Here is a 26,796-nt window from a genome sequence, read left to right as displayed (position 1 = left end):
ACGTGGTTGCATCCATACTCTTCTTTTGAGAACACAAACCATCCATATTTATTTTTTTCAATTTTACTGTTCGCAAGGATCTAGAAAACGAAACGCCAAGTCCAATCTACCCCATTGGCAAAGTTAAAATGACTGTCGAAGGGGTCAGCAATTGGTAAGTCACTTGTATCCACGTAGGTCCCCAAGTGAGAATAACCAGTGCTGAATTTCAACTGAACGTCTTGAGAAGCTCTATTTTCGACCTCTAGCAGCGTGACTTGATTACTCATCCATTTCCTATCGTTGCCAATCTCATTAGACACTCCAAATTTGATTTCTTTTACGACTTTCGCATTTGAAACAAAGAACTTGGCAAAGCCAATATCTTCCTCGTCGTCTATGTAATTATTCAACACCAGTACTTTGAGGTGGCTCTCAAGGCATTTGATTGGATTCAGGGGTTCATACTGATGCATGTCGATCATCTCTACCTTTAAGGTGTCGTCCCACTGCGAAAGGGTACAACAGATATGCTAAAGTAGTTGCTAATTAGTTGACTTAGAATACAATGAGAATTAAGTATTCATTTATATCATTTAAAGCGAGCAAAATGGTCACTTACAATGACATGGAGCTTTTCCAAGCAGGGGAAGCACTGGAGGATATTGAGAACTGCATTCAAATCTGGGCCAGCAAACTTGAGAGCCAAAATATTCACAGTGCATATCGAATGGCTCAAGCTGGGTGGGATCGTTCCCTACAGAAAACAATGCATGGACATTAGAAACAATTCTGTATCGTCTAGGATTTGTTAAATGCAAGAGACAATAAGGGTGGTGCCGCTACCTGCAAGATTAGGTTTGCAATCTCGATTTTGGAAACGTGGGGTGACAAAGGCCCCAATATCTTCAGTTTAGGCGCCTTATGTACTCGAATAGTCTCACCATCTAAGGCTGGACAAAGTAGCCTTTCAAGGTGAGGGACGTCCTCGATAACCAATCCTTGTCTCCCCAAATGAGTAGGGATGAACCAGATGATCCTCAGAGTTGGAGAGCTAACAGGAAGGCAGTCGACGTCACGAATATCCTGCAGAAATAGGGTCTCCAAAACATGGCAGGCAGAGAGCAGCACATGCAAGGCTTCCTCCGACATGCTAAGACTCCACAGAGTGAGGTCCCGGAGGAGGGGAAAATTCAGAAAAGGTGCAATCTCACTTGGGAATCTGCACATGCCGATTCCGGCCACAACGAGAGTTGGTGCCAAGCGGAGCACCGACGATGGCAGCGGGTACCGGTTCCTGGACACATCTGCTTTACCCAACAGCGGGAAACTGATATCAAGCTCCTCGATGTTGTCGAGGCACCGGGAGTGGAACCAGCTCTCGATCCGGGCGTCGTCCTTGGCGTGCCCTTTTCTTGATTTGCGGAGGCAGATGTTTTCGAACGTGAATCGGCGGGCCGGGCCAAGGTGGTCGCGGAGGATGCCGGAGACGACGGATATGCGCTTATATTTGTTGGAGCAGATGTCGGTGCCGTCGAGGTCGAGAGGCATGGAGCGCCAGAGCGGACGCCATCCCCGGGCGACGGCCTGCGTGCGAACGCCGTCCTTGATGGGGAAGAGGGAGATGATGGCCTCAAGGATGTCATCGGGAAGGCTGCTGATGAGATCGCCCTGGGTGGGCTTCGGGATATCGCGTGCCCTTTTCTGTGCCCTGCGTCCGGCGGTCCCATCAGACCTACACCTCTTGGCTGCCCTCATCTTCTTGGCCGTGGGAGCTGCCTCGGCTTCCTTCTTATTGGTTGCCTAATTCTTCACGTCCGGCGGCTGGACAGATGAAGAATACGGGAGGGCCGGGGTGTCAAATTTGTGATGATTTTATAAAGCTATATATTTCACTTCCAACGCTACCATGGCTAACGTGAGTGTACGCCTCCCAAACGTACTCTGTCGCCGAATCCTACTAGTAACTAGTATTCGATCATAGCATATGGTCACGGATCGTGGATTTACGGATTCACTATTTTGTTTTAATTATACAGTATACTATTTAGTACCAGATCAGCCAAGCTTTTTTGAGGGTTAGGATCAGCCTACCTAGGATCATGGATTCACGGTACACATGTGCTATACGTGACGTAAAAGTCCAATGTCTACAAGATATGATTTCCTATCTCCTACTCACTACTGAAATTTCCATTTTTGCCAAGCGCCAAAGACATTCGAGAAAGCGCACTCGTCAGACACCGACTCGGCTTGATGTCTCCTGGCAAAATTAATTTGCCGAGGTTCTTTTCCACAGGCACTCGGCAAACATATATAAACAGCTTTGTCGAGTGCCGTGTAGAGTGAACTCGGCAAACACGACACGTTAATGGCGGTGCCAAGCGAAGAAACATCTGCTGAGTTGCTCGGCGCCTGAACAGGGCAACACCACGATGAATGAGGACATGCCATGTGGAAAAACATTTGTCGCGCGCCCTCAAAGCAAGCACTTGGCAAACACGACATGTTAATGGCGGTGGCAAGCGCATCAACATTTGTTGAGTTCCTCGGCGCTGGAACAGGGCAACACCATGATGGATGGGGATATGCCATGTGGCAAAACATTTGTCGCGCGCCCCCGAAGCAAGTAATCGGCAATGCCACGACGAATGGAACGCAACGGGTATCATGGCGTTTGCCAACATCATCGTGGCATGCTAGTAAACCTTTTTCGATTATGGGGGGCAGGGCGCGCCCAGGGGGTAGGGCACGCCCCCTACCTTGTGGTCCCACTGTTGATCTTCTTTGGTACTTTTTCCTTTTAGTATTTTTTATATATTGCAAAATAATTCTCCGTAAAATTTCAGGTCATTTGGAGCTCCGGAGAATAGCTATCTCTGTTATGGCTCTTTTATGTCCAGAATTCTAGCTGCTAGCAATTTCCCTCTTCATGTATATCTTGTATATTAAGAGAGAAAATGCATTAGAATTGCACCATAAAGTAAAATATTGATCCAAAACATGATGCAAAATTGACGTATCAGAAGGTACCTGGTCTGTCTGGTGCAGCCCTCCCGGCAACGGCGCCAGAAATTTTTCTGATACTTGAAATAGTATTGGGACTCCCCGATAAAACTCCCCTTGTTCTTACCTGTTGCAAGTATCAAATCTAGTAGCGATAGCTATAATAAAAAAACATATAAGTAAAAGAAAACGCCGAGGAATTATAAGATCTGTTATTTCTCATATTTGTAACTTATTATTTCAGTGAGATGTGTATTGAAATATATGAAATTACTTCCCTGAAATATTTTTCAATGTGGTGTTGCAAGTTGTTAAACTAATTTATGTGAAATTTATATTTCAATGTGGTGAAACTAGATTATTTTAGCCTATGGAAGTGTTATATAATTCTCAAAATAATTGCAATGTTTTTTGAAATTGCTTATGCCACTCTTTTGTAATACCAATTTTGACTTTTTAGTGAAATATGTTTTTGAAAGGATTAAAATATGTTTTTTAAGGAAACAAATCAGTTCTATGAAAGTTAATAAATAAATAAATAAAATAATTCAAATATGTGTTTTAAAAGATTTTAAATCCATTTAAAGTGAGAGAGGGTGATCGTTTAAAAAATGATGGCATTGCTATGTATATACTGTTTGTGTGTGAAATGAGACATGCCTCAGACGTACGTGTAAAGTGAGGGGTATGGTTGAAATCACGTGGATAGGCCCTGCTAGTCAAATCATGTGGGTTTACCCAATATGATGAAATACACTCACTTAAATAGAGAAAACAGTAAAATACATAAATACAACTTATGACAACTTTTGAGGTCGCAAGATTCCATTGGTTGGGGAACCACCGGTACCTACCGGATCCAACACCCTACGATGCTGCAAATTATGAAACACATGGGCTTTCCAACTCAATGGCTAAACTGGATGGAAAATACCTTCTCATCGGGAAAATCCTCGGTGCTTCTCAACGGGGTGCTAGGTCGACAATTTCTCTGTAAATGTGGAGTACGTCAGGGTGATCCAGTATCACCTCTGTTATTTGTGTTAGCTGCAGACCTGCTCCAAACCGCTCTAAATGAGGCACTCCAAAACCAGACCATCCAACACCCAATCCCGCCAAAAGTAAATGACCAGTATCCGGTGATTCAATACGCTGACGACACGATAATTGTCCTCCCTGCCTGCATCAATCAGGCCACCAAGATCAAACAGATTCTTGAGGATTATGCCACCTCTGTGAGACTCAAAATCAATTTTCATAAGTCAACTTTGGTGCCCATCAACACCCCTCGGGACAAATGTGATGAGCTGGCAGCGATCTTTGGCTGTGTTCAAGCAACCATGCCTTTCACTTACCTTGGGCTGCCCTTAGGCACCACTCGACCTTCGGTTTTGGACCTGACACCGTTTGTCTGCAAGGCAGAAAGAAAAGTTACTGTGACTATGTCGCTCATGTCCTATGCAGGTAGATTGGCACTCCTAAACTCCCTCGTCACATCGCTGGCTATCTACCCCATGGGCACATTAAGACTCCCTCCAAAAATCATTGAACAATTGGACAAAATCAGAAGATACTGCCTCTGGAATAAAAAAACGGACAATGGAGAAAAATGTAACTCACTGGCTACCTGGTCCATGGTTTGCCGCCCAAAAAAGTGCGGTGGACTAGGGGTCCTGGACCTTCATATTCAAAATGACGCTCTGCTACTCAAACTCCTACACAAGTTCTACAATCAGCAAGACACACCTTGGGTTAGCCTCATCTGTAATACATATTATACAGATTCTGTACCCCATGCAACAGAACCCTGCAGATCCTTTTGGTGGCGAGACCTCATCCGATTAATGCCAATTTATCGAGGAGTAACCCAAGTCAATGTGCACAATGGCAGCTCAACCCTGTTCTGGAAAGATGACTGGAATCATTCTATTTATGAGGAAAAATACCTAAGAGCATTTTCTTACTGCAAGAACGGTGACATTCCGGTTCAAGCCTTCCTCAACACAACTGATCTGGCCACAACCTTTCATCTCCCACTTTCTGTACAAGCCCACGATGAGTTGCGGCAGATTCAAAGGGAAGTTGCAAATGTGGAACTAACAAACAAGAATGATACATGGATCTGCTGTTGGGGCGCACACAGTTTCAAAACAACTTCATATTACAGCTACTACTTCAGAGACATAAAGGCGCATGTGGCTTTCAACTGGCTATGGAAAACTAAGTGCACGGCAAAAATAAAGGTTTTTGGGTGGCTACTCCTATCTGACCGTCTCAATACAAGGAACATGCTAAAGCGGAGGCATTATAACATAGGGACCAATCTGGATTGTTTGCTTTGTGGCCAACACATTGAAGAAACAGTGGAACACCTCTTCTTCCACTGCTCTTTTAGCCAGTCCTGCTGGAGGACACTGAACATCACATGGAGCAACCACCGACATCGCCTCCAGCTACTGGAAAGATTGAAAGGAAGACACCATCACAAAATGATCATGGAGATATTCCTCATGGCAGCTTGGAGCTTATGGAAAGAACGCAATAACAACCATTTCAGAAAAATACGGCCATGCATTGACTCATGGAAAGGGCGGTTCATCAATGACTTTCGAGATCTCCTGCACAGACTACCTGACCACAAAAAACAACTTGTGCACGACACTTTGACTACTATACAATGATCCTATACATAGGGAGACCTATAGAGGAATCCTTGCTAAGGATATTGCCTCCATATTGTAACTTAGCTATATAGTTGTTTCTCTAACTCCTTCCCCTTCCCCACCTTGTGCATATGTAACAAACTTTTACTTTGGTGGTAATACATAAGCAGTAGGAGCCTTTCCTACTGTCCTAACCTTCAAAAAAAAAACCTACCGGCTCCGGTAAAAAGGACTTTGCGCAGTAAGCATGCAGGTTTCCATGCGGCCCACCAACCGCCAACCTTATCTCCATTCCCTTCCCCGTGATCGTGAAGCTCCTTTCTTCCCAAACGACGTTTCCCTTTCTTCATCTCTAACCTATCGCTGAGCTCCCTCCGACATGAGCGCTACAGCCAAACACTGCTGCTCGTGTGCAGCACTCATTGACCTTCTGGGTGATGCGATGCAGCAGCCGCTGGTGCTGCAACGGCCGCCGGTTGCATCCGCTGTCGCTGCGAGAAGTGAGGCGCCCTCATCGGCGTTGGATGATGCAAAGAAACAGGGCACGTGCGAGCCGCTGCAAGGTGGCCGGTGCTGCGAGGGACCGGCGACCGCCCGTGTTGTGGACCGGTGCTCGATGCGCCATCAACTACTACAAGATATATTGCGACGGCGGTCCGGTGATGGCCTGAGGGCGGTGCTGTAATGGAGCATCGCCGGGGAGCCGTCGGCTGCGTGCGAGCTTTGTCGCGTCACATGGTCTGCCACTAAGTTGCAATGGAGCATAGTCGGGATTTGTCAGTGCTACATTGGAGCTTTTGCGGTGTCCCGTGGTGCTGCCATGGCGCTCCGATGGAGCTCGCCGGGAGTCGTCATGCTACATGCGGTGGCTGGCGTGGTGCTTCCTGCAAACATGAACGTTGCTGCATATTGTGACCGGTATCGCCCTCCATCTTTTGCAGCAGACGTTTGTTGTGTGGGAGAGGGATGCAACAGATAGTGGCCGGCGGTTTGCTCGTCAGGGGCTTGCAGCATGGCCGCTGTTGTTTGGTCGCTGACACGGGTGCCACGGCTGGTACTCCGGTGCTGCAGTCGCCGGTTTTCACATCACTGTCGTTGGTAGTACAGAGGAGGTAGGCGTCACATTGATTGCCTGTGGTGGATGCGAGACAAAGAAGCAAGAAGACGACTGCGTTTTGCTGTGATGGACGTGCCCCTAATCAGAGGTCAGCCGGTTTAGTTTTGGCTAGTATCAGCCGGTTGACGGGTAGCAGCCGCCTAAGACTAGCCACAATGGATAGTAACATACACTAGTAACATACACATATCCCTAGAGTATGTTACTACCTTCATAGTGGGTAGTAACTTAAAGATGGTAACATGCAAAGATTCATTTATTAGGTTATAGACTCATATTGCATTGGGACATGTGATGTTACAGTAACTAGCTAAATTACTACTACTACCTCTCTTCTCATTAACTCATTGCCACTGTGGCTAGTCTAAATCACGTCTACTATAGCAACTTCAGTTTCTCACACTTGCATCAAAGTGTGACGTCCTTTGTCCAGAAAAAATAATGACAAAAGGAGCCGAACATTTTTACCAAAACTGACAAAGTGACTACAAATTATGGATCTCATGACAAGCTATAGAAAGTACAGTACTAGTTTTGATGATCCATCGACCACTCAAAGTAATACCCTGTACGTACAAAAATGTTAACATAACACGAAATAAATTGCATCACTACATCTTTTCATGTAGCTCTAATTAAGTAGCTTTAGAGATTCTAGACATGACGGCCGCGAGCCTTGCAATACACTTGAACAGATCATCGTAGACCGGCGGCACCGCACCATTGCCGTCGCAGGTAGTCTCCATTGGCACGATCGTGTAGCCATGGCCGGTGGACTCGATCACAGCGCCCGGACCGGGCGCAGGAAACACCTTGTAGTCCTCGTCGTACTCACTGTAGACGTACTGATTGGGCCTCACGTACTGATCATCGGCACGATCATCGTAGACCGGCGGCACCACACTATTGCCGTCACACGTAGTCTCCATTGGCACGATCATGTAGCCATGGCAGGTGGACTCGATCACAGTGCCCGGACCAGGCGCAGGAAACACCTTGTAGTCCTCGTCGTACTCACCGTACAGGTACTGATCGGGCCTTGCCGCCACGCTCGCCGGCGGCGGGGGTGCGTAATCCGTGCCGTGGTCGTACTCGTCGTCGTACCCGTACGCCACCACGCCACTGTAGCAGCGCACCACCTGCGGGCGGGCGGCAGCATTGCCTGCCTCCATTGCTGACATGCTACTGACAGGGCGCAGCTAGCTCTGGTTCTTCTTCTTGTTCACGGATCGACGTCGGCGAGCAGTGAAACTGAGCAGCGGCGACCTTGACTTTTTGTGGATCCCAGCAGCCTTCCCGATTCACACATATATATCCAGTCGTGAGCATGTTGCATGCAGGGTCGGTGTAGGAGTCCGATTGGGAGTTGGGGCACGTATGCGAGGTGGCTTGAAAAAGGAAGCCGGGTATACTTCGTTCTCGAGATCAACCGGAACTCAAAACGACGATTAGCACACGGACATGAAGGCTATGCAGACGAAACCCTCGGCGCCGAGAGAGACGTCATGCACCTGACCCTGACCATCCATCTGGTCGTAGGTACGTAGGTCGGTCGACCCGATCGATCCCAAATTAGTTCAACTTGGCCTCTCCATTTCTTTTTTCATCCGGGTGTACGTGGCTCGATCACAGTAAAAAAACTATCAATGTGTTTGGTTGTTTGCATTAGGCCCAGCCAAACCGGCTCAGAAAGAAAAACTATTGTTTGGTTGTCTGGGCTACATCTCATCTTGGGCTGCACGGAACAGCCATGCTCGGCCATGCATCGGAGAGCACAGGAGACAGACGGGATGTCTCAATAACTTCCCTCTTTCTTATGTCACCGCCCATGCTACCGTGTATGTTGTAACTATCGTGCATGTGTGATACGCCTCTTCAGGAGGTATATCTATATATGTGTACAATATCATTGTCAATAAAAAGCGATTATTACTGTTCATCACGTTGTTTCTTTACATGTTATCACACGCGTATCTCCCACGAGAGTGACTACGCCACACAGGCACTCGCCGGAGAAGGATTTGGATCGGTGAGGATGCCATCCCTCGCCTCCCTTCTCCTTGGTCTTCTCTGGAAAGAAGGTCGCCATCACTTTGTTGCCCAACAACACCGTCAGTTCGTTCACTATCGATGGGGGGCACCACCACGACTTTCTGGCCTCGGCATTAACCGCCACCAGAACTTCGCTAGTAAACATGCCATCACGCGGTCGCTGGACTACGCCGTCATGCCATGCCGGTGAACCGGCGCCTGGCCACGCCGTTGGACAACCGCCAGGGTTTGGACGTCGCCGGACCGAGTGCATCGCCGCCACTGAACGCCGAGATGGGCTTGCCAGAGCCTGCACCCGTCGCTCCATCCGCACCACGGAGGTGCCGTGTGCGCGGATATGGCCCATGCCCCGCTCGCACCACTGGCACACACCTGTCGTCACCCACGCCGGCAGAGGAAGAATGAGAGATCTTCGTAGACGTACCTGCACGTGGCTACAGCCTGGCTCCAACGCATGTCACCAGCACCGGGGGCGACGACCTCATCTTCATCCCGACTCTAGGACACGCCATGACCACCGCGGGCACGGTCACCACTACCGGAGCAAGTGGCAGCGTCGGGCCGGGACTTGGAGTGGACGCTGCGGGGACAAGCAGCGTCCCTTGGGTGTTCGGCCGCTCCCCTGCTCCTCCAGGCGAACAGAGACTCTTCCTCTTCGGGACAGGAGGACTCCCATGGGGCAGGGGAGCGGATATCCGGATGAAAAAACAATATAGTCATTTACACAAATTACTAAATAACTACACACAACTTAATTCATTTTTTCATCAAAATGTAAGTGACTCCATCACAGAAAAAAATGTTAGGATTAATTAATTAGTTTAATTAAATGTGATCTTTGCCTCTGGAACCGACATGCGGTTTCTCTCCCGAACGATCACATCCTAATGCAACGGACGCGTTGTTCTCATCGTGCCTATTGTAACCATCCCGCATGCATGATGCGCCTGTTCAGGAGAGTGGAGAGATATATATGTACAATATCATAGTCAATAAACAGCGAGCATTACTGTTCATCACACTGTTTCTTTACAAAAAAAGGCTAAGTAGCTGTGCTAGTGCACGTACACATCTAGCAGCTTGAACAACACAAAACCTGGATTCACATAGCAAACAAAAAACCAATAATAATCATAAAAAAAACGATGGAGGGAGGGGGCACATAAATTCACGCGAGCGCCCGTGCTATACATGCAATGCTCTCTATGTCATTGTGTGTTCCTATTATTTTAAAATAATGCAAATCTCCCGTTTTATGTTGATCTCTTCTTCTATCACAACAGCGTCGGACTAAACGTTTCATCATTTCTAAACCAGCTTCCTTGTTCCGTGCAAGCCCAAAACAACTCATAGTTAGTGGGCTGCATGCAAGAGAGGATATGTGGTGCGGGGGCACGAGTCCCTCACGCCTGTTTTTCTTTGGGCATTACAAACGTTCATATCTTTTGAATTAGAAAAAAGAATCAAATTAAGTGATGTCATCATATTCGTGTTTCTCGTAATGAGGGCTTTCAAATAACATACATTTTAAATATGTTTGGAAGATCTTTTTTTTAAGTTAAGTTTCAACTCCTGAAACTTAGTACGAAATGGTAAGTTTCGATGGTTAAAACTTAAATCTTGCCCTGACCTCGAGGGGGATCCAACTACTTCGTGAATCACAAGGCAATCGAGCAGCCGGGCACGGCTGAGTAGATGTGTGCCCGTGAGTTTTGGGGTTGCATGCCACATATATAGACAACACAAAGGGCTGGTTGAGCAAGCGCCCGCCTCCTACTAGATAGGCCTGCAATTAGGGTGCCTTGCAAGTTGGTTCTTTGTTGTACTACTACTTAAATGAAGGTCGGTCAGACACTCATATTTGTAATCATCATAAATATAAACCAATCCACCAAATGTAAGTGACCGGACTTGTAATCGTCAAACATATAAATCAATTGCATAAGTGTGACTGGTCGGACTTGTACTCGTCAACAATATAAATCAATTGCGCAAATGCGAGAGTGCACGGCTCACGCCACCTGATGGGCTGTCATCCATCATGCCTCATTGTGCCCCTGGCGCCACTTCTTGTTGCTATCACACCCTTCACCTTGCCATTCCAAACATTTCATTTGGTCGACTTGCCCGTCTAGTGATGCTTCTCGTCGCCATCTCACCCTCCGCCTTGCCATTCCAAACATTTCATAACAGAGAGTTGGAAGAAGTTTATGTGAACCAATCACCGATATTCATCAAAGAGGAAGAAGAACACAAGATATTGAAGCTACACAAAGTCTTGTACGAGCTACGGCAATGCCCTCCGGCGTGGAGCATAACTTGACCGGACATTGATTTCTCTTGGATTTGAGAAAGACCCACTAGGACATGCAATGTACAAGAGATGTAAAGGAAGCCATCGTCTACTAGTCGGCATTTACATCGACATCCTATTGATTACTGGAGCAGATGAAGATGTGATTGCAAAGTTCAAGCCGCAAATGAAGGAGTTTCTCAAGATGGATGATCTATGGCTATTGAGTTACTACCTCAGGATCAAGGTACAACAAAAGCCGGAGAGAGTCACGCTATGTCATAATACATATTCAAGGAAGGTACTTGAAAGTTGTGGCATGGAAGGTTACAATCGAATTGATGTTTCAATGTACTCTCATGTTGAGCAATAAGAGCAAAGCACCTGTGGTTGATGCCGCGGAATATAGAAGTGTCGTCAGAAGTTTGAGGTGTCTCATGAACACAAGATCGGACTTAGCCTATTATGTTGGTATTGTGAGTCGCTTCATAGAAACATCCATTATGGAACATTGCACAAATATTGAGAATATACTTAGATGTGTCAAAGGGACGACGACTTCGGTTGTGTCTATGTGACAGATGAGAAGAAGGAGATGGTGAAGCTGCTCGGCTACAATGATAGCAACACGACATGAGTTGTTGACGACCATAAAAGTACCTAGGGCGTGAAATACTTTCTCGATGGAAGCATAGTAAGTTGGCCATCACAAAAACAGAAAGTTATGAAATGAATTGAGATCCCGAACAAGTGGTGCTCAACATTGAGAACGAGTTTACAACTTTTCTACGCGAGGATCCAGTGCGGCGCAAAAGGATCAAGCACATTGATACGATGTATCACTATACAAAGGACTGCGTGGAAGATGGTAAGATGAATGTCAACCACGTTTATACCGATGATCAGCTAGCAGACATCCTAACCAAAGCTTTGGATCGAGAAAAGTTTTTGGAGATGCGAAAAAGGATTTGCGTCCAAGTTGCGACATGATGATGTCATGTTTATGAGAGTAATTGTTGGAATTAAACATGACTTGATTCCCCTATTGGCTGATGTGTACTACATTGCAAAAAAAATGTCAGAGTAGAAAAAGAATTGTGTACCAAATAGGTTTGGTGCTTGCCTTGTACACGTGTATATAAGTGCAGCCCTATCCCTCCCTCGTAATCAACCAACGGCGAAGCAATAAAGTACTCCCTCTGATTTCTTTACGGAGGGAGTATTCAACAGGAGCTTCACGTTCCTGTGGCAATCAGCAAGTTTCGTGTGCGTGCGTGCGTGCGTTGTGTTCCTTTGGTTGCAATATCCAAGGGTAGATTGATAGGAGCAGACTAGCTAGAGGAAGCTAGCCTTGCACTGCGTGGGTGGATCGATCAGAGTCAGCCTCGCTCGTTCGACGTCGTGTCGTCGCCGTCGGAAGTACTCGATCGACATTGGGACTGGGTCAACAATCATTTTATCTATCGATACATATTGTCTGCTGGACAAACCGTGTGATTGAGGCCCACAAGGACCTCAGATAAACCACATGTGCAATGAGGGCCAAATGAGTTAACGATCCTCAGATCAAAATGTACTCAAGCAAACCCAAACCGGTTCCGATTTGCACTTTGCAGACCTAACACGGCGTGCTGGTTCCTTAAAATAAGAAGTACGACCCACTGGTGTTCGTGGATATGAATGCATGTTTATAGAGTTTGGAATCATGTTCTTGTTCCTTTGCTTGCCACAAGTACTGTCATATTTTGAGAACAAAAAATTAAAATACCTGGAGCAAGTTGCAAATCTCACAATCAAATTTCATATGTACAATTCGTGGGTAGACGTACGGGTAACAACAACTAGCATTTGATTGAGAACAGAATTGGGACATCAATCCTCCGGTCGATCATCTGAAAGATCTTTTAGTTGAAACTTCTGGCCCCCTATTTGTGCATCATTCTGCTGGCAGTCAAAGACTGTTGCATGCATTGAACAGGAGAGGTTGCTCTCTATGTTAGCTTCTGTGTTTACTTTGTCTTAGAAAGTTAATATGCAAAGACAAATTAAAGAACATAAATTTCACCATACCACAATGTTGGTGATTCTGGTTCCTCATACCTTTCTGCATGATGAGGTTGGCTGAGTTCCAAATGAACTAGATTTGCACCATCTCGAGCAGCAATGCTGCGCCGACTAGAAGAACTTGTAATCACCTCATTTGCTTCTGGCTTCCCATTTAGCTGAAAAATTGAATTGAACATGCATGACAGCTAACAGACATGCAAGATATGTTCGTGGAGTACTCTTATATACTCCCTTTATTTATTTTATTTTTGCGTGGGTGGTACTCTTATACCTACGCACCTTATTTTGCAAATATATATTCTCTTGATGAATGATATTTAGTTTCTTGTGCAGCTCCACATTTTCTTGGTGTACGAGGTGTCCCTGCATTAAAAAAAGGTTATGCTAAATAGAAATAAAACGGGCCACCCTCTGTGATATGGTGGTAGTAGTGTTGCAATGGTTGAATCAAAAATTAACCTTCTTATTGAACTCTTCAATTTCATCAATCATAAGTTGATCCAGGAAAGAACAATAGGGTCAGTGGCACTACAAAGATGCACGATCATTTTCATCATCATAAGTTTATCCTGGAAAGAACAATATGGTTAGTGGCCACCACAAAGATGCACGATCATGGGAACGTTAAGCATTACCTTTGCTAGTCGAATGTTATGCAGGCTCGTTTCCAGTTGCTTCTCTAAACCACTCAAGTCTTCCAAACCTAAGCCACATAGATGTTGTCCCAACAACTGCCTGAAGTGGTTTAGCAATTTAGTGCAAATGTGTTAAAATTGTTTTCTGAGTATGAATATTACATCTATTAATGATTTCAGTTTATGCTATTTCAAAGTATTGCACATGCCAAATCAGTAGCCATTTCGTTCTTAATTAATTTTAGTACATCACTCACATAAATTTACTTGGCATACCTATGATTTTCTTGCAAGTTATGTAGTTGCTGCCTCAGACGTTCTCCCTCTGCTTGCCAAAACTATAAATGGACAGTCACATACATATAGCAATACTTAATGTCCTAGAATAATGTATTTATGCTCTAGAACTTAAAATAAAACAACCGAACGGAGACAAACTATATTGTTGTGGTTTTGTACAATTATAGGTGAAATAATGAAATAGCTACTCAGTAGAATTACAAGAGCAACATGAACCAATCTTTAAAATATGCATATATGTATCACTAACCGATCAAGTGGGTGCGTTAGATATCATTACCATATTATTTTCCTTTGTGAAAGATGTTGGTAATGTGATCTCCTTAAATTTTGGGATAGAGAATATTTATCCATTTTCTATGTCATCCAAGCTTCCGTTCACTACAATGAAAATCTAAGGCACCGAGAATTAAACACCACTAAGCTAACATATATAACAGTTAGTACGTATACAAAGAACATTGGTTTCTAGAGCAACACATGAGATGTTATTTGCTTTATTTATAATTGGTTTTACATCCCACTTTCATCACAAAGCCTATAGCGTTGCTTTGTTCAATATTTGGCCAATATAGATAACTTCCTACACCACCCCCGCCCCACCCGTGCATGGCTTATAAGACAATCTTTTAACAACAAGAGTGTTGCCTCCCTTAACTCTGATGTGCCCTAACATCATAATGTTCTAGTAATCAAATCAAAATTTGTTTTTTCCCTGTTAATTCATATTTGCAATCCATGAAGTTTGATTTCTACCGGTATTGTAAATTCATTAGCTAATAGTGCACTTTGAGGTAAAAAATAATACTACACATTATATGGGTGCATCAAAACAATACAAAAATCTTAATTATTGGTTATTGTGGAACAAAGTTATAACATAGTAGATTGAAATTAGTCTAGCAACCTTGGGCAGCAGCGCGTTACTGCGGTGCCCAGGACAATGTGTTGGCAATGGATAATCAAATTAAGGCAAGACATCAAGGATAAGGTGGTTGACGGCCCATTCCGTCATGATTCTTGGTATTAATTTCCATCTTTGTTGCCATATGAGAAGGTACATTTCTAAAGTTATGATGGCATAATTGGATAGCTATGCCATGCATGGTATCCGCATGGCATGAAGGTGGGATAGTAGAAGATATGAAGGATAGACTCAGTGATCATTGAAGTAAACATAAACAACATGAGTCATACCTTAGCTTCTGTGCTTGCACTCATGAGCTGTTGACCCTCCTTAACATGTTGGTATCTTTCCAATAGCGATTTCATCCTGTAAACAAGAGATAATTTATTATAATATTAAATAAAAACTAAATCTCTTATCTTACAAATGAGGAAGATATAATTATGCACACTTTGTGAAGTTTTTTGTCGAAGAGAGGTACACGTGTGCCAGTGCATGCTGGCATGATTCTACGGCCATAGTTTCCATGGTTATACAATGTGTATGGGACATGGTTTTGAATGAATGTGTTGGCATAGTATGTGCATATATTATTTTTCTAAAATCAAAGGGTAACATTTTGATATATATTTCCACATAATTCGTTGTTTTCATATTATCAACCTAAATATTATTAAACATATTTATATATCCGTATCTTACATTTCAACACTGATTACCAGAGTATATACAAAAGGGTGTTTTTGTTTTGATGGAACCATACAAGAGGGTGTTAAATGTTGGAAACATCCAATAGAAAGGAAAGATGTATGCATTAGTGTCTTGAGTTTATTTGTCTAATGATCCCTACATAAAAAGGTAGTCAAAAGTACTTGTCAATCTCTCGTAAAAATGCACTTGTCAATATTATTTGGGGATAAAATGGAGGAAAGGTTGGAGGTCAAGAATTTGAGAGAGCATAAAAATAAGCACAGAGGTATTTCACAAAGTTAGTAGTGGAAAATAAGTTGGACAGAGAAAATAATGTGACTCGTGTGAATAGTATGTAGATTAATATAGTTGGAGCGGGGAACTGGAAATATCATCATGTGTTGTTTACTTTTTTATGTCCAGTTTAAAATATACTTCAAAGGAAGATAACATGGTGTCATTAATTATTTTTGTAGGGGCGCATGCACACTGTGAAGTTGAAGTGTGTAAAATGCAATGTTTTCTTCAATATGTGATGCTTTGGTTCCTAGATGAATGAGAACTTCAGAATGCATCACCAAATAACACTGTTAAACCACAAGCTTAACTAAGGTTACACATATCAAGAAATAACCACCAGACCTGCTCATATCTCATACAAGTGAGGCAAGCAAAATTCCAGCTCATCCTTTTACTATGGTGACATCTCTCGATCGTCAATAGAGAGAAAGGAGACGAGTGGACTTCGCTATGCTCTGCGAAGTAGGAAAGTAAAATATCGCCAATAAACTAATTAGGAGCAGTAAGGTGTAACAAAGTTGAGATTGAGAAAAATACTGATCAAGAATTCAAGATTCAGAAAAAGCATCAAGTCTTTTAATTTCATATTCTCTCCTTGAAAACCAACGTTCTTGGGTGGAATGAAGAAATGGATTAATTTGGCTCGAAGCATTGGCTGGTGGAGACCTAAATTAATATGTATTACTATTTAACTGTCGCTAGAGATGAGTTTGCAAAATCAGTCTATCTGGCATGTTTGTGCTCTTTAGCGAAATTTATTACCAAGCATCCTCCGAAAAAGGAGATAAATACAGTGGGTATTTGGATCTTGTATTTTAGGAAGACACATCCAGCCCCATATAGGTCACACAATCGTGAGTAGCAAAGGTTCGAAATTAACTAAGAGGCAATATATAGATCAATAGAACATATCAACTAAAACATCCATACATCTAGCTGAATAGCCCGCAAAGTACTGAAAGTATAGATAGATAGATCTATAAACAGTGGTGTACCCGGAGTTGGAACTGGAGTAGTCGTAGAGGCGTCCGGTGTTGGAGAAGAGGAGGACGGCTACCTGCGCATCGCAGAGGACGCCCAGCTCCCTGGCTTTCTTGAACAGCCCGCTCTTCCTCTTGGAGAAGGTCACCTGCCGGCTCGTCGTGTTTTCGATCCTCTCGATGACCGCCTTTCCCCGGACCATCACGTACAACCGGAGATTCAGAAGGTTAACTAAGCAGAGAGTAGCCACGCTGGCCGGCTAGCCGGAGATTTCTTACTAGCTGAGAGAAGAAGAGAGCAATGTGTGTGTCTGTGTGGGGAGTTGGTCACCTGAGGTTCGTTTGGAAAGAAGCATTGCAATATATGCTGTAAATGGACCCCATTATGCCTCATATCTCGTCATCTCAGCTAATCGTGAAATGGCACGTCGTCTCATGCGCGGACCAAGGGCCATAGATGGTGCATGTGATCCTGGAATATTGTACGAAGCCTAGCCTTTCTTGGTTCAATTTCCTGAAAAAGGCTAGACAAAGTTTAGTTATGGTGCGGAGAACCTATCTGGTGCAGTTCATATCTGCTACTGATTAAGATATTGCATACTCCCTTCGGTCCTTTTTATTCCACGTATTAGATTTGTGTTGAGTCAAGTTTTGTAAATTTTGTTTAAATTTATATTAAAAAATATTAACATATACAATGCCAAATATTTATACTATGAAACTAAATTTCATAATGAATATAACAATATTGATTCAGCATTGTGAATATTGATACTTTTTCTATAAATTTGGTTAATGTAGAGATATTTTGACGTCGGACAAAAATTATATGCAGACTAAAAAGAACTAGAGAGAGTACTAGATCTACCAGGGCGATTGATACAGGAGAAAATGTCGACTGTTAGGTGTACGGCAGCTTATCTTCCACTCATGTAATTTATTTCATTTTCCTCCGTACATAGATAAGTGCCGGCCGGCGATGTTCCGTACCGAGACAGACTTGTAAAATTAACAACTAGCTGGTCCATTCCACCAACCGCTTGCCTTTGGTTCCGTGTTCTTTGCACGGAAAAATACGTGCTGCTCTGCCAAAGCATCTAAGCATGTGCACCGTTTACTCTGCTAAAATCATGTGCATGGGAGGATGGATCGCGTTTTCCATTTACAGCTTATTACTGCGGCAAAATACCCAAAAAGAGCAAATGCAGGACGGGCTCCACGGTGGACTTTAAAAGAATAAACATTTTATAAGTTTCCTTTGATGTAGAAATATGTTTTTTAAACTTAATCCACGGTGGACGGGCTCCACGCGAATATGTATAAGTTTCCTTTGATTTTTTTTAACTTGGAAATATCATTTCTGAATCATTTAAAATAAAGTCCACCAATGTACCCGTCCACCAAGACTTCGCACTCCAAAGGGAGTGAGTGGGCCAGCCCGTTTAGCTATTCCAGCTTTTCTGATTTTTGGATCCTTCAAGCAGGTTCCGGTTTTGCTATATCTGTTATTTATTATTATTTTTCTGCTGTTTCTTTTTACTTTTATATTTTTTCCTTTTTATAAAATTTCGCTTTTAAAAATGTCTTAATTTCAAAAAATATTCCTGATTTTCAAATTTGTACCGAACTTCAAAATAAAATCCTGGTTTAAAAGTTTGTTTACAAATTTAAAACAACTCGTGTTGTCAATATATTTTTGGGATTTTTCAAAAAATATTCATGTTTTTAAATATTGTTAGGAACTTCAGAAAATATTTATATTTACAATTTTTTTCATAATTTCCCAAAAATGTTCTGATTTAAAAAATGATTTATGAAAAAAAATGTTCACATTTTCCAAAAATATTCATGGTCTACAAAAATGTTACCAATTTTTTTAAATGGAATTTCAATAAAAGTTCATAAAATATGAAAACTGTTTGCATTGCAAAATGGGTTCTCAAATTTATTTAAACGGTAGTTACAATAACAACGCCCTACAGTGGCGAGCCGCTACAGTACCGGCTCGCTTCAGTTGGTCCCCTATAGTGTCGGTTCACTATATTACTTCGACCTGCTACAGTGCTATGTTCTCCCCCGCTCACTACACCCTCAAGCTCCCTTCGCTGGAATTGCTAATGGGCCGGCCCGGTCCCGTGCGCCCTATACCATGGAGCAGCATCTTGACACATAATTGTCATATAGGAGGTCTCGGGATAGATATGCTCTCAGTTTGCATGTGTGTGAGTATGGGCATGTTTGGATGCTTGCATCGAGCCTAACCAGGCCTGGGATGCAATTTCTGTGAGTTTGTTTGTCTATCTGGGCTGCACGAACTTGGAACACTCATGGGCTTGGCTGAGAGGGAACGGTTGAATCGGATGTTTTTCCATAGTCATGCTTTGCTGCCGAGAGAGACGGATGGGACGTCTCGAATATGGCTTAACTCACACCCCTCTCTCCCTTCACCGGCAAATGCATTCACACCTCACTCTCTCACCACTCCTTTGGTGTCTCTGATAGCCTCTCCACATCCACACTGCCTCAATCCCATTTGCATCGACCCACAAAACCACAACCACCAGGTCGAAGTCTCAATGGAGGGCAACATTGACCATGATCGGTTGTTTAGTGCAATGAGATCCCCGTTAGCATGCAACAGACGAGCCGGGCCAACATTGACCATGATGGACTAGACTCGTATTTCTTCTTCGAAGCTTTGGTTTAGTTAGGACAACTAGATCGATTTTTCTTGCAATGGGAAGAGGTGCTTTATGATGGGCTCGATCTTGCAGTGTTCTTTCCCAGTGACAGAAGGGGCAGCAAGCCACGCGTGTATCATTGCTATTAAGGATAACAAGATGGGGGCTATTCCTACATGAACTCGTCTACATCATGTCATCGTTCTTATTGCACTACTATGTTTCTTCATGAACTTAATACACTAGATGCGTGCTGGATAGCAATCGATGTGTGGAGTAATAGTAGTAGATGCAGGCAGGAGTTGGTCTACTAATCATGGACGTGATGCCTATATAATGATCATTGCCTTGGGTATCATCATAACTATTCGATTTTCTACAATTTCCCAATAGTAATTTGTTTACCCACCGTTTGCTATTTCTCGAGTGAAGCCACTAGTGAAATCTACGGCCCCTGGGTCTATTCTTTATCGTATTTTCTTTGAGTATTTTTATTCGCTTTTATTTTCAGATCTATATTTCCAAAAACCCAAAAAATACCTTGCTGCACTTTTTATTTGCTTATTTTATTTTACATTTTATCGAGATCTATTTATCTAATCTATCACAAATATTTCTACCGTCAACTTGACGATTTCTAGCGCCGTTAACGAGTAGGGATTGACAACTCCTCATACGTGTCGGGTTGCCAATATTTGTTCTTTGTGTGCAGGTATCATTTACATAGTGTTGCTTGGTTCTCCTACTGAATTGATACCTTGATTTCATAACTGAGGGAAATACCTATCAAGTTGTACTGCATCATCCCTTCTTCTTTGCAGAAATACCGACGCAGTTTCAAGCGACATCAGCTGGCGGCCACCCTTGGGGTGCACCCTGGCTGCCTCCCCTCCCCCACCTATATATATACATGAGAGGGAGGGGCACCACACACCCCACCACAATCCCCAAGCCGTGTGCAGCGCCCCTCTCCCCGGTTTGATCCTCCGTCAAGTTTTCCGCAGTGCATGGCGAAGCCCTGCAGGAACAAGTTCACCACCACCGTCATCACGCCATCGTGTTGCCGGAACTCATACACTACTTCACCTCTCTTGCTAGATCGAGTAGGCAAGGACATCATCGAGCTGAACGTGTGCTGAACGCGGAGGTGCCGAACGTTTGGTACTTGATCGAGATGGATCGCGAAGCTGTACGACTACATCAACCGCGTTGATAAACGCTTCCGCTTAACGGCCTACAAGGGTACGTACACATACTCTTCCCTCTCGTAGCTATGCATCTCCATGGATAGATCTTGCATGTGCGTACAATTTTTTTATTTTCCGTGCAACGTTCCCCAAAAGATTAAACAATGACTAGTTATGTTAAGTTAATATGTGGCCTTGGAACAATATAACTAGCCTTGGGAATGTATATTTTGGGAATCCTTGTTTATATTATGTAATGAGTATCTGCAAAACTATCCCCAGTTATGTTATGTAAGGACCTGCTTGATACATCTCCAACGTATCTATAATTTTTGATTGCTCCATGCTATATTATCTACTGTTTTGGGCAATATTGGGCTTTATTTTCCACTTTTATATTTTTTTTCGGGACTAACCTATTAACCGGAGGCCTAGCCCAGATTTGCTGTTTTATGCCTATTTCAGTGTTTTGAAGAAAAGGAATATCAGACGGAGTCGAAACGGAACTCCAGAAAGCAACATAGATCGGGAGTTCTGCCGCCAGAAGCCTCCGTAGCCACCAAAAGTCAATCGGGACCCTGTTCCGACACCCTGCCGGAGGGGGGGAACCCTCACCGGTGGCCATCTTCATCATCCCGGCGCTCTCCATGACGAGGAGGGAGTAGTTCTCCCTCGGGGCTGAGGGTATGTATCAGTAGCTATGTGTTTGATCTCTCTCTCTCTCTCTCGTGTTCTTGAGATGATACGATCTTGATGTATCGCGAGCTTTGCTATTATAGTTGGATCTTATGTTTCTCCTCCCCCTCTTCTCTCTTGTAATGAATTGAGTTTCCCCTTTGAAGTAATCGTATCGGATTGAGTCTTTAAAGATTTGAGAACACTTGATGTATGTCTTGCGTGGGATACCCGTGGTGACAATGGGGTATTCTATTTATCCACTTGATGTATGTTGACGTGACCAACTTGCGGGTTTCGTGACATTGGGAACCTATGCATAGGGGTTGGCACACGTTTTCGTCGTGATTCTCCGGTAGAACTTTGGGGAACTCTTTGAGGTGCTTTGTGTTGGTTGAATAGATGAATCCGAGATTGTGTGATGCATATCGTATAATCATACCCACAGATACTTGAGGTGACATTGGAGTATCTAGGTGACATTATGGTTTTGGTTGATTTGTATCTTAAGGTGTTATTCTAGTACGAACTCTAGGGCTGTTTGTGACACTTATAGGAATATCCCAACAGATTGATTGGAAAGAATAACTTTGAGGTGGTTTCGTACCCTACCATAATCTCTTCGTTCGTTCTCCGCTATTAGTGACTTTGGAGTGACTCTTTGTTGCATGTTGAGGGATAGTTATGTGATCCAATTATGTTAGTATTGTTGAGAGGACTTACACTAGTGAAAGTATGAACCCTAGGCCTTGTTTCCTAGCATTGCAATACCGTTTACGCTCACTTTTATCACTTGCTACCTTGCTGTTTTTATAATTTCAGATTACAAATACCTTTATATACTATCCATATACCACTTGTATCACTATATCTTCGCCGAACTAGTGCACCTATACAATTTACCATTGTATTGGGTGTGTTGGGGACACAAGAGACTCTTTGTTATTTGGTTGCAGGGTTGCTTGAGAGAGACCATCTTCATCCTACGCCTCCTACGGATTGATAAACCTTAGGTCATCCACTTGAGGGAAATTTGCTACTGTCCTACAAACCTCTGCACTTGGAGGCCCAACAACGTCTACAAGAAGAAGGTAGTGTAGTAGACATCAAGCTCTTTTCTGGCACCGTTGCTGGGGAGGCAAGGAAAGCGGCACTAACACACCCCGTCAACTAAGCTCTTTTCTGGCGCCGTTGCCGGGGAGGTTAGCGCTTGAAGGTATATCTTTAGATCTTGCAATCGAGTCTTTTAGTTTCTTGTTTTATCACTAGTTTAGTTTATAAAATAAAACTATACAAAATGGAATTGAGTTTGTCTCATACGCTTCACCTTTTTAATATCTTTCGTGAGTATGATGGAAAGGAAAATTGTGCCAAAGTGTTAGAAGAAGAATGCATTAAATTGTTTGGCACTAAATATTTGAATGATGAGCATGATTGCAATGTTGTTAGTATGAATTCCTTGAATATCCATGATGCTAATGATATGCAAAGCCACAAGCTTGGGGAAGCTATGTTTGATGAAGATGATATTTTTTGTCCCCCAAGTTTTGATGAGCAAATTTATTATGGTGAAAGCATGCCTCCTATCTATGATGATTATTGTGATGACACGTATGCTTTAAAGAATAATGATAACCATGAAACTTGTCATCTTGATCTTAATTTTCAATCACATGATAGTTATTTTGTTGAGTTTGCTCCCACTATTATTCATGAGAAGAAATTTGCTTATGTGGAGAGTAGTAAATTTTCTATGCTTGTAGATCATGAAAAGAATGATTTAGGTGCTGGTTATATTGTTGAATTAATTCATGATGCTACTGAAAATTATTATGAGGGAGGAACATATGCTTGTAGGAATTCCAATAATATCAAGTTTCCTCTCTATGTGCATAAAATTTTGAAGTTATGCTTGTTTTACCTTCCTATGCAAGTTGATTCTTGTTTCCACTAGTTGTTTGCTCACAAAATCCCGATGCATAGGAAGTATGTTAGAATTAAATGTTCTAGTCATATTCTTCATGATGCTCTCTTTATGTTTCAATTCTTATCTTTTATGTGAGCATCATTGAAATCATCATGCCTAGCTAGGGGCGTTAAACGATAGCGCTTGTTGGGAGGCAACCCAATTTTATTTTAGTTCCTTGCTTTTTGTTCCTGTTTAGTAATAAATAATTCATATAGCCTCTGTTTAGATGTGGTTTTATGCTTTTAATTAGTGTTTGTGCCAAGTAGAACCTTTGGGAAGACTTGGGGAAAGTCTTGTTGATCTTGCTGTAAAAAAAAACAGAAACTTTAGCGCTCACGAGAATTGCTGTCATTTTTATTTGGAGAGTGCTATTTAGTTAATTATTTTTGCAGATGATTAATAGATACATTCCTCAGGTCCAGAAATTTATTTAAGAATTTTATGAGTTCCATAAGTATACGTTTGATCCAGATTACTACAGACTGTTCTGTTTTTGACAGATTCTGTTTTTCATGTGTTGTTTACTTATTTTGATGAATCTATGGCTAGTAAAATAGTTTATAAACCATAGAGAAGTTGGAATACAGTAATTTTAACACCAATATAAATAAAGAATGAGTTCATTACATTACCTTGAAGTGGTGATTTACTTTCTTATACTAACGGAGCTTACGAGTTTTCTGTTAAGTTTTGTGTTGTGAAGTTTTCAAGTTTGGGGTAAGGATTCGATGGACTATGGAATAAGGAGTGGCAAGAGCCTAAGCTTGGGGATGACCAAGGCACCCCAAGGTAATATTCAAGGATAGACAAGAGCCTAAGCTTGGGGATTCCCCGGAAGGCATCCCCTCTTTCATCTTCGTTCATCGGTAACTTTACTTGGAGCTATATTTTTATTCGCCACATGATATGTGTTTTGCTTGGAGCATCATGTCATTTTCTTTTCCTTTGCTTGCTGTTTGAATAAAATACCAAGATCTGAAATTCTTAAATGTTAGAGAGTCTTCACATAGTTGCATAATTATTCAACTACTCATTGATCTTCACTTACATCTTTCGGAGTAGTTTGTCATTTGCTCTAGTGCTTCACTTATACCTTTTAGAGCATGGTGGTAGTTTTATTTTGAAGAAATAGATGAACTCTCATGCTTCACTTATATTATTTTGAGAGTCTTAAATAGCATGGTAATTTGCTTAAAATCCTAATATGCTGGGTATACAAGATTAATAATAAAATTCTCTTATGAGTGTGTTGAATACTATGAGAAGTTCGATACTTGATAATTGTTTTGAGATATGAGGATGGTAATATTAGAGTCATGCTAGTTGAGTGGTTATGAATTTAAGAAATACTTGTGTTGAAGTTTGTGATTCCCGTAGTATGCACGTATGGTGAACCGTTATGTGATGAAGTCGTAGCATGATTTATTTATTGATTGTCTTCCTTATGAGTGGCGGTCGGGGACGAGCGATGGTCTTTTCCTACCAATCTATCCCCCTAGGAGCATGCGCGTAGTACTTTGTTTCGATAACTAATAGATTTTTGCAATAAGTATGTGAGTTCTTTATGACTAATGTTGAGTCCATGGATTATATGCACTCTCACCCTTCCACCATTGCTAGCCTCTCTAGTACCGCGCACCTTTTGCCGGTATCATACACCCACCATATACCTTCCTCAAAACAGCCACCATACCTACCTATTATGGCATTTCCATAGCCATTCCGAGATATATTGCCATGCAACTTTCCACTGTTCCGTTATTATGACACGCTTCATCATTGTCATATTGCTTAGCATGATCATGTAGTTGACATTGTATTTGTGGCAAAGCCACTGTTCATAATTCTTTCATACATGTCACTCTTGATTCATTGCATATTCAGGTACACCGCCGGAGGCATTCATATAGAGTCATATTTTGTTCTAAGTATCGAGTTGTAATTGTTGAGTTGTAAGAAAAATAAAAGTGTGATGATCATCATTATTAGAGCATTGTCCCGGTGAGGAAAGAATGATGGATACTATGATTCCCCCACAAGTCGGGATGAGACTCCGGACGAAAAACAACGAGGCCAAAGAAGCCCCAAAAAAAGAAAGGCCACAATATATATATAAAAAAATGAGAGAAAAAGAGAGAAGGGACAATGCTACTATCCTTTTACCACACTTGTGCTTCAAAGTAGTACCATGATCTTCATGATAGAGAGTCTCCTATGTTGTCACTTTTATATACTTGTGGGAATCTTTCATTATAGAACTTGGCTTGTATATTCCAATGATGGGCTTCCTCAAAATGCCCTAGGTCTTCGTGAGCAAGCGAGTTCGATGCACACCCACTAGTTTCTTTTGTTGAGCTTTCATATACTTATAGCTCTAGTGCATCCGCTGCATGGCAATCCCTACTCACTCACATTGATATCTATTGATGGGCATCTCCATAGCCCATTGATATGCCTAGTTGATGTGAGACTATCTTCTCCTTTTTGTCTTCTCCACAACCACCATTCTATTCCACCTATAGTGCTATGACCATGGCTCACACTCATGTATTGCGTGAAGATTGAAAAGGTTTTGAAAAAGTTAGAGTATGAAACAATTGCTTGGCTTGTCATCGGGGTTGTGCATGATTTAAATATTTTGTGTGGTGAAGATAGAGCATAGCCAGACTATATGATTTTGTAGGGATAACTTTCTTTGGCCATGTTATTTTGAGAAGACATAATTGCTTTGTTAGTATGCTTGAAGTATTATTATTTTTATGTCAATATGAACTTTTGTCTTGAATCTTATGGATCTGAATATTCATATCACAATTAAGAAGAATTACATTGAAATTATGCCAACTAGCATTCCACATCAAAAATTATCTTTTTATCATTTACCTACTCGAGGACGAGCAGGAATTAAGCTTGGGGATGCTTGATACGTCTCCAACGTATCTATAATTTTTGATTGCTCCATGCTATATTATCTACTATTTTGGGCAATATTGGGCTTTATTTTCCAATTTTATATTAATTTTGGGACTAACCTATTAACTGGAGGCCCAGCCCAGATTTGTTGTTTTATGCCTATTTCAGTGTTTTGAAGAAAAGGAATAGCAGACGGAGTCGAAACGGAACGAAATCAACTGGAGAAGTTATTTTTGGAAGGAAACACAACCGATGGACTTGGACCCCACATCAAGGAAGGAACGAGGTGCTCACGAGGGTGGGGGCGCCCCCCCTAGGGCGCGCCCCCTGCCTCGTGGGGCCCCCGTGGCTCTCCTGACGTGCTTCTTCCGCCTATATAACT

General features: G+C 42.5%; 1 pseudogene; it reads right to left on the bottom strand.

The window, feature by feature from the left end:
* Positions 1 to 13,155: 13,155 nt before the first annotated feature.
* On the bottom strand, positions 13,156 to 17,243 carry LOC119355854 (annotated as a pseudogene).
* Between the last annotated feature and the right edge of the window lie 9,553 nt (positions 17,244 to 26,796).

Source organism: Triticum dicoccoides, chromosome 1A (assembly GCF_002162155.2).
Source record: "Triticum dicoccoides isolate Atlit2015 ecotype Zavitan chromosome 1A, WEW_v2.0, whole genome shotgun sequence".
NCBI lineage: Eukaryota > Viridiplantae > Streptophyta > Magnoliopsida > Poales > Poaceae > Triticum > Triticum dicoccoides.
Note: the sequence above shows the minus strand (reverse complement) of the source record. Positions and strands in the feature narration are given on the sequence as shown.